Source organism: Aulonocara sp. 'chitande type north' Nkhata Bay, linkage group LG16, assembly GCF_057382095.1.
Source record: "Aulonocara sp. 'chitande type north' Nkhata Bay isolate Kocher_YH1m ecotype deep benthic linkage group LG16, A_spYH_male_GT1.1, whole genome shotgun sequence".
In the NCBI taxonomy this organism is placed as follows: Eukaryota; Metazoa; Chordata; class Actinopteri; order Cichliformes; family Cichlidae; genus Aulonocara; species Aulonocara sp. 'chitande type north' Nkhata Bay.
The window spans coordinates 39,197,036-39,207,301 of NC_141359.1; positions in this window are offsets into that span (position 1 = coordinate 39,197,036).

The window sequence follows — 10,266 nt, forward strand, 5'->3', positions numbered from 1 at the left end:
TTTTCCCTCCTCTTAAAGGGCTGGACTCTGTCGGCGTAGCTCATTAAGCTAGTTGAGGGCAAAGTTAGGAAGTAAAGCATTAAAAACAGCATTTTCCACAATAAACACACACAGTACCAAAATATATAAAACAGAACCATCGACTAAAACCACAATAAATAACACAGAAAGCACAAAAAGCCACAGCAGAAGTACTTAGGCTCAGTTCAATAAGCTAAGTTCTCTCTTTTCTGTTTTCTTGAATGCGTGGTCAAAAACATTGGCGAAGCATACGAGAGCATGTAATCATATTCAGAGAAATGAAGCGATCTATTAGAAAACCAACCAGCACGTTGATAATTACGCTGTACATCCCTCATAGTCTTTAGAACATGACTCAGCTTCATAGAAAACAAAAGCAAAAGCAATTAAGACCTTTCGCCGTTCATCACTGAAATTGAATCGTGTGAAATACAACCCAGCATTATTAGCTGGAGCTGCTAGGCCACTGCCTGGCGCTCAGATATATACATATATATTACAAATAATGGAGGAAAGCAGCTGAAAAATGAATAGAGCAATTTTAATTAGGTGAGAGCTGTGTACTGTGCTATCATGTGTGCCATAATAATAATGAATATGCACGGCCAAGCAGGGATAAAGTGTGTAATGAATGGTATGTCTGTTATTACCTTAATTAAACTGATTTCAAGCAATTCTGTTTGACCGAGCAAGAATCCAGCGGGAAAATAATTTTCTGTCTTTATGAGCGTTTCTCTGAAAGTTTCTCTGCTGCAGTTTGTCGCTGCTGGCAGCACCGCAGACACTCTTTGGATATATGCGTTTTATATTTCAGGAGACTGCGCAGTGCTAAAAGATGGACTGAGAAAGACGCAGACAGACAGACAGACACGAGCGCCGTCTTCCATCTTACTTAAAATGTAAATGGTTGCGTTGGGATTGGTTAAGGCTTCACTGCTAACGAGGCACGCTGGGGTGATAGATGGAGCTTTAATTCTGAGAAGGAATTGAACTACAGGCCTGGGAGACATTAGTTAAGCAACATGGCACCCTTCCCATCCATCTGTGCCTCAGCCTCCTCCCTTTCAGCTCTTTCCGTCCATTCTGCCACCTTGGTTTACCATTACTCAGGGACACGTCACGGCTGGGCCATCCATCAATCCATTGTTTCCCCTTTCTTTCCTTCCATTCACCTCTCTTTACACCCCAGCACACATTTTAAAAAGTCTTCTTTCTTCTGCTCAGGTTCACCCTTCTTCATCTTCTTCATTTAAAACTTTCAACATACTCATCCCAAACACTGCTCATGAAACTGTGCTGATGAGTAAAGGTCGCTTTTGCTGTGATGCAGGGAAGAGAGGAGAGCTCAGACTTTATACTTCAGCAGGACTTTGAAGACGGGGCGTGGCACATTAGCAGATTGCTGGCTGTTGGTTTAGTGTTGTGAGCCGGCCACATGCAGTGGTGCTCCTTCACATATTACACTTTGCTTTCCATAAACATCAGATTTGCATTAATCAATGCACTCTGTTTACATGGCATATTAGTATGAAGCAATCCAATCACAGCTGCGGCGGTCTTTATCGCCGCAAACTACATTTGTTATTTGTGGGGAGGTGCACCTCGGGCAGTGTGTATGCAGTCGCAGAGTACTTAGGGGTGCAGTTTAAGAAACAAATAAATCAAAGTGATTATTTTAAGGCTCTATTAAGTTAGTGTTAATGAACATTTCACACATCTGCTGCTTTTATTGTGAAAGAGTCACAGGAAACATTTTTCTGTCCCCATGGTTAACACTGACGCTCTTCGTTCATTGCAGATTAAAATAGATACTGATCATTGGTGGTGTCTGTCATTAAGATCCATCCATCCATCCATCCATGCCTCCATCATGAGCTCCATCCATCCATCCATCCATCCATGCCTCCATCATGAGCTCCATCCATCCATCCATCCATCCATCCATCCATCCATCCATCATGAGCTCCATCCATCCATCATGAGCTCCATCCATCCATCATGAGCTCCATCCATCCATCCATCCATGCCTCCATCATGAGCTCCATCCATCCATCCATCCATCCATCCATCCATCCATCCATCCATCACGAGCTCCATCCATCCATCCATCCATCACGAGCTCCATCCATCCATCCATCCATCACGAGCTCCATCCATCCATCCATGCCTCCATCCATCCATCATGAGCTCCATCCATCCATCCATCCATCCATCCATCCATCCATCCATCATGAGCTCCATCCATCCATCATGAGCTCCATCCATCCATCCATCCATCCATCCATCCATCCATCCATCCATCCATCATGAGCTCCATCCATCCATCCATCCATCCATCCATGCCTCCATCATGAGCTCCATCCATCCATCCATCCATCCATCCATCACGAGCTCCATCCATCCATCCATGCCTCCATCCATCCACCATGAGCTCCATCCATCCATCCATCCATCCATCCATGCCTCCACCATGAGCTCCATCCATCCATCCATCCATCACGAGCTCCATCCATCCATCCATCCATCCATCCATCCATGTCTCCACCATGAGCTCCATCCATCCATCCATCACGAGCTCCATCCATCCATCCATCCATCCATCCATCCATCCATCCATCCATGCCTCCATCCATCCATCCATCCATGCCTCCATCCATCCATCCATCCATCCATCCATCCATCATGAGCTCCATCCATCCATCCATCCATCCATCCATCCATCCATCCATCATGAGCTCCATCCATCAATCCATCCATCCATCCATCATGAGCTCCATCCATCCATCATGAGCTCCATCCATCCATCCATGCCTCCATCCATCCATCCATCCATCCATCCATACATGCCTCCATCCATCCATCCATCCATCATGAGCTCCATCCATCCATGCCTCCATCCATCCATCCATCCATGCCTCCATCCATCCATCCATCCATCATGAGCTCCATCCATCCATCCATCCATCATGAGCTCCATCCATCCATCAGCTCGTTCTCTGGTTCTTTAAGAAGTTTGTAGTGCAGTAAAAAAACATAAATAGAAAAGAGAGATGACAGATGTTTACTTTGATTACACAAACATTACGTAGGCGTATGTAATGAATAGTAGGTTTGTTTTATAATTATAACATGAAGAACGTCAGCGTATAATAATAGTGTCCAACAGTATATTTCTACCTAACTCAGCAGCTCATTCTCTTTAAAGATGTCACACATTTTAGGGTCACTTTGAACAACAGGGTAGATGTGAAACGTAAGAGTGAGGTCAGAGGTCAAATGTGAAATGATATTTGGATACAAACTGTAATGTGATATTTAGAATCCCCATGCACCAGCATCATTACTAAATATTACTGATACAAACTAGGGCAGCAGAATTTTAGGCAGTTTTAAAGACGAGACATTTTGTGAAAGTTTGACCTTTTTTGACCTTGAAGAAAAGGTCAGAGGTCAAATGTGACACATTTTACATCTTCATGCAGCACTTTCTATATGTTGACAATAAACACCACAGTTGTAAGAGTCATAGTTTCAAAGTTATAAGGCGTTCTGTCAATTTTTGACCAATAAATCATAACAATGTCCATGAAGAGTGGATGAAAGCCAGATTTTAATGGATCGTTAACATGACCTCACTCTACACTCTACAACATTTTACCAGAATTCATTCAAAACGTTTCATGTTTGCAGACAAAATGATGTGCAAACGCTACCACAAACATAAACTCCTTGGTGGAGGTGAAAACGTTTCCTGTGACCTTTATTTGTATTTTACATTTACATTTATCATTTCTGGCCAGCTGTTGAAAGAGCAGCCTGAAATTAGAGTAAAATAAAATATGTCACCCATGGTAACCCATGTCATGAAGCCGTACACACCTGCCAATCAAACGGTGTCACATGCTCACCGACAGACTGAGCAAAAGAAGAGCGGATCATGGACAAAGCAGCCTAGAAGCTGGATCTCATTGATTATACAGTTCAATATTAGACTGAAGGATGCAAACGCGTCGGAAAAAATGTGAAAAATGCAGCATTTTAGAGTGATTTAATTTAAGTGTGAAGGCATCGCCGTTCCTTCCTTCATTACTTTCCTTGTCTCACTCCTCCTTCCTTTCATCGAGCCTTCCCCGCCACGCTCCCGCCTCCAGCGTCCATCATTTATCACCCTGAATCCAACATCGCTTCAGCCTTACTGTGTACCTTCCCTCTCTTTCTCCTCCCTTACAACATATTAATCCTTCGTGCCAGTGTGAGCCCTCCCATTCTTGCACTTTTTCATCACTCTTTATCTCCGCCTTATCTCTCTCTCTCCCTCTCCCTGCAGCACCACACCCTGCCATTGTTGTCTCTGTGACACATATTCTTCCCATTTGTCACTTCTCCTCCTTTAAATGAAAACATTCATCCCTTCACCTGTCCCCCTTTACATCCCGCTCTCACTGTTTATTTACTCATCCCTTTCTTTTCCCGGGAAAACTGTCGTCCTGTTATGGAAGGTAAATCCATCCTTCTTCTACTGTCCCCCTCACTTCCCCTTTGTCTCATCCTTGATCTCCTCAAACTGTCCTTCCAGTCATACAAAGTGCATGGGCTCTTTTTGATAGCGGGTATCTATTAAACACAGGTTCAGGCCAGATTTAGCAATAACACAGGACTCTGGCTACAGCCATCTTCTCCTCTTTGCCTTTCTCCACTGACCCCTCCCTATCTGCCTCAGTCCATCCATCCATCACGCTCTTCTTCTCTTTAGTGTTACACATGAGCTGGTGGCAAGGTAATGATTGGTTTAAACAGGTAGTCTGTATGCATGGAGGCTCGCTAAACGATATTAATGGTGTGTGTTTGTGTGTGTTTGTGTGTGCTTTCCTGTATATTGCATGAGACTTAATGCCCTCTAACATTATCAAGCCCTGGTGCGATAAGCACGTGCAGACAAGAATTCACATAATTACTTTATGTAATAACTATCAGTTCAGTCACAACCTGCAGGACGAGGTCACCGCAGAGTTAACGTTTGCATCCCGCGTTTATCGTGAAAACACGCATTACTTTTTCATGAGGCTGTACACAAATGTGCTGAAAGGATTTCCTTCTGCATAAATTACTTGCTCTCATTCTTCTTCTGCCTCGACTTTTATTCACGTTAGTGCAGCAGTGGACGAGTACGACTTGCTGCTAGTAGCAGCTTGGTTGTTAATGAGTGGACAAAAAAGTTTTTGTCCAAAATGCTGACTTTAATTAGTTTGATTAAATGTTCATTTTACATGTAATTTTGTTACATAATTACAGCATAAAATGCTAAATTTAATGAAATTCAGTTTATGCCAACTGCAAAACAATCCTTAGATTTCACATATTTCTGTTGCATTTTACTAAAAATTATTGCTTTACATTTATTGAGGGTTTATGAGTCCAGCTTCTGGAGGCAGAACCATAAACCATCCAACTCCAAATCTGAGACGCAGCAAACATTTTTACTCTGGTTTTCAAATGCTGTTTGTTTAACTTTCAGAAGTAATGATCTCATTCTGGGTTCAAATTCACCCCTTCACAAACTAAGAGACGTGTTACACACCTGCATTTTCTACTGCACAGCATCACACTCTGCCAGAGCTGTTACAGTGTTACCCTTGATTAGAAAGGATGTGCTGGTGAGGAGATGAGGAGGCCTACAGATGATATGTATGGGACTGATAACAGCAGACTTTTGCCATTCAGTAGACTGATAACATCCAGACGTGGCGACCAGCTCAATCAGAACCTGAATGTCCACCAGAGACCAGCTGCCAGCTATAAGAGATAAGAGACAAACTTCAGGTCCATAATTTGTTGGACAGCTGAATCATTTTTTCCATTTTTGTCTCAGTACACCAGCACGGGGGATTTTAAGTCAAAGACTAAAGATGTGACAGAATAAAAAAAGGATTTCTGTGGTTGAGAAAAACAGCTTCATAACATTTAACCAAGTATACACTCGACTGAAGGTTTACACCAAGGTGCAAACCACTGGTTACACTCATCATCAGGGAGGGCAGATCGGACTTTACCAGAAAACATCTCAAAGAGCACTTTTCTCACAAACTAACCAAGTTTATTTGCACCAGAATGAGGGAAGGAGCAAAAAAAGCTCATGATCTGAAGCACACCACATCACCCACGTCTCCAGTTTTTATCAGTTATGTGAAACTGCCAAAGTGAAATCTTTTCTTTCTCCAAAAAACGCATTCATGCCTTCATCACCTCGTGATTGGATTACCGCAGTTCTCCGTTTTTGGGTGGAGAACACTCAGATCTCCATCACTTGCAGTTTGTCCAAAATACTGCTGCACATTTTTTAACAGGTCAGGTCACTCAATTTATTTTATTTAAAGTTAGTTAAAGTTTCTGGGCTGCCTCTCCTCAAAGTAGCCATCCATCAAGACTTTCTCCATTTGAAGCAATGCATCATCAGGGATTGTAACATTGTAACAGCCGGTCCTTTTATCGAATTAAATTATTGATCTGTGGTTTAATGTTGTTTTTTTTAACACATGTGTTGCTTAAAATGTGCTACAGAAATAAAACTGACATTGACATCAACTGCTAAACATAGTGGAGGTGGTGTTATGACATATATAAAGAGATTGTATATATTTCAGGCTTACAGGATTCAAGTTAAGAGTTTGAAGTCAATAAAAATTATGACAGGACAAAATGCAGTTTTTCTCCAGATATTAAACGTAAGGCTCTACAACAAAGTGACCTGGTTTGCTAAAACACATACACACTGTTTTATCACTGGAGAACAGACCCAGGACTGCAACGCTTCACAGTCAATGGTCTTTTTGAGCCTGTGAACATGGGGGACCATGTCTATAACAACTACACGGTGCAATTCTTATTTATATGCCATGAATTAAAGTTAAAAGTTGACACTTTAGTCACATCTCGATTGGATGTGCTAACATCCATGATGTAGAGAGGCAACATGATAAAAGTTTAATCCTTGTCCAAATACTCCCAGAGATAACTGTGTATGTGAGATCTGAGGCAGGGATGGGAAGTACTCAGATTCCACGTCGTGTTTCTTGAGCAGACACTAAAGTTATTACTTGTCAAAAGTCTGGCACATAACAGCTTAGCAGCATAAGAAATGATGACACCCAGACAGAAGGTGGGGTATTATAGGCTAAAGGACACATTCTCCTGGGGAAGAGGCCGGCAGCATGCAGGCTATCACTTCTAAGCTGTGTTTGTTTACTAGTGAGTCACACATGTTGACACTGAAGACCACCAAATGACAGAAAAACATAAGACACATAAAGGGACTGACTTTCGACCCCGTTTTACATTAAAAAGTGAGAAGAAGCTGTCTTTGAATGAAACTGCTGGAAACAAAAACCAAAACAAAACAGAAAATAAAGCTCGCTAGCTCAAGTTCATAGTGTCATGCTCATTTGCGTGCACTGCCGCCCACACACGCCTACGCACGTGTGTGCAAACAGTTGCAAAGAGTGGGTGAGAAAGAGCCAGACTAAGAAAAGACCTTTGATATTCAGCTTTCATTATTTGGGCAACATCTTCTGCACGCATCTAAATCTGCAGAAACGCAGAGTTTCAGCCAGAAAGCTGCGAGCTCGCTTTATGTTACGTTGGCTGTACTGAGGTCACTCTTGGATTAATTTAGACCTTAAACAGAAGGTCAGTTCATCTGTGCAAACTCTGAAAGTTAATGTATGCGCGAGTCTTGCTTTAATATAACAGGATCATTTAACACTTTCTTCTCTGTTTCTATTAATCGTTTCCTTTAGGTGCAAGGAGTGAACTTGAACTAAAGATTTCCACATATGCCTCAAACTATATTCACAACATGCTACCCCACATCAGTGTATCTGTGCAATTCAACAGTGCCACCTAGAGCTCAAGGAAAGCATAGCAGCAGTGAATTATGAGTGGGTGCAGATCTGCTCATCAACATACTGTCATGATCTGTCTTCTACTTTGACTCAGTGTGTGTTTGCGTGTGTGTGTGTGCACATCTTGTCAGTCACCTCCGGTGTGATCTCTACAGCTATAATTATTCATGGTCGGTCAGCTGTCAAGTCATGACGTTTACATTCATGCATGAGTCGGACAAAGATGCAGAGCAGCACATTCTCAAACACACGTTTGTTATGAGCTGCAGTGGCATCATATATCACCATCGTGGGAATAAAGGCATCGCTTTGCTTCATGAATGTGGCCAAAATGGCACAGAGTGTGTCCGGGTTACATTAAGAACCACCTGCACTAATTATTTAAAGACACAGCAATCAACCGATCGCACACAAACATCGCATCACGCCACCTTTCAAGCATCCTCGTGTGGAAACATCCTGGTTGTTCAGGCGAGCACAAAATCAAGTCTGAATGGAAATGCCTCACACAGCTTTCTGTGTGTTCCCCTCAGGATATTAGTGTGATATTGGCTATTTCCTGTTTTGAAGGCGAGTTACTTTACAGTCAGGCAGAGACGCAGATGGCCTAGTCACCTCTCGGTGATGGTCTGTGACTGGCATGATTGCTGTGCGGTCTCTGTTTGTCTGTCTGCCTCTTTCTATTCCACCGCGACGTCCCTCATTCCCTCTCTATCAGCCTGCTTCCCGACTCTTGTTTTCTAGTCTCTTTGTTGCTTTATCTGCTGGTGCATGAACACTAAAGTGAGTTATTTTCATAGTTATCGCATGTGGAGACGGCAGGGTCAACTGTGAGAGTGGGTGTAACAAGCAGGAAGTTGAGGCAATAAGTCTTTCTTTGTTTCGAGGCTCAAGAAGACGTAATTGTTCACGGATGAAAAATAGCTGTCAGTTAGAAAGGTTAAAATAACAGCTGTAAGAAGCAAGTAGGCTGCACATATTTCATGTTTAACCAGCACCACACCCACTACATGTCTTCCTCTAAAATAATACCATGTAGCTGCAAAGGAAATGTTATCACTTCCAAGTCATGGGAGACGCAGTGGCATGAATGCATAGACAGAAAAAATAAAGTCTGCTCAAGGTACCTGATTTTTATATGAGTTTGAATGTTTACCACAATTACATCAAGAGCTCTCTACATTTATGAAGTGAGAAAGACGACTCCGAGTGAAAGCTTTTCTGCTTTACTTCCACAGCATTGTCCCGGACTCAAACGTTGTCCTTAGTGCTTCCCAGCGTGTTCAAATGTGAGAACAACAGTTCCTGAACCACATATGTGATGAACAACACCCCTGACACGCCAAAACAGCCACATTTGACATCCTGAGAAGGAGAACATCAGAGGCTGAGTACCTACAGGTCGTATTTGTGCATGCAAACAGACTGTCTGTACAAAAACATAAATTCAGGTAGATTTAAATAGATAAGATCCTCCAAGTGTCCTCACACCTGATTCTGATTATTCCTACCAGAGCACAGCAGTAAATAACTTCACCTTCTGACAGTCATGAACATCTCATTTAGAAAAGGAAGGAAGAGTGGCGGTGTTGTGTCTGCTGCACTGTTTTATTAGCCGTGCCAGAACGATGGTTTGAAATATGACCACTTCCTGATCTCCGTGTCAGCTTCTCCTTCGTCTGTGTTTTTCCGTCTGTGGCACAGCTCTCTCTCGCACACATACACATTATCAACCTATCATCATGGACTGCTGGTCTATGATAATCGCGTGTCATCCTGAGCCAGTTTTATTATTGATCACCGGCTGTAATGATCAGAAGATGCAGATGATGGCACCACCCTCATTGATTACCGGTGACAGCTACAAAGCATGGCATAATTCTCATTGATCAGCAGTGACGGTGTGTAAAAAAAAAAGGTGTCATCTCCATCGATTAGCAGTAAAAATGTGCGGCAAAGATGCCCCGTCGGTCCCCACTGAGTGGAGCCCTTTTACACGCACTTGTATTCATCATGTGAATGTGTGTGGTACACGTGTGTTAGGAAGAAGATGAAAAGCGACAGGAAATAGACTGAAAAGAAGATGCTAAACTTTGCTGCAGATCTTTAACACCTCTATAGCCACGGCACGCCCCCATAGAAGAGACCATTTCATTAGCAGGACAAGCTGCAGAGAATCGGCACCGAGCGGGCACCGAGCGAGCACCGAGCATCGCCGTTACCCCAAGAGGAGATTTGTGGCACGGCGGGTTTAAGCTGTTTCAGAGGCAGGTGGTTTAGATGCTGTGGCTCATTGGCGGCACATTAATAAACTTAAATAATAAACTACACAAAAGCTCCACCTGAC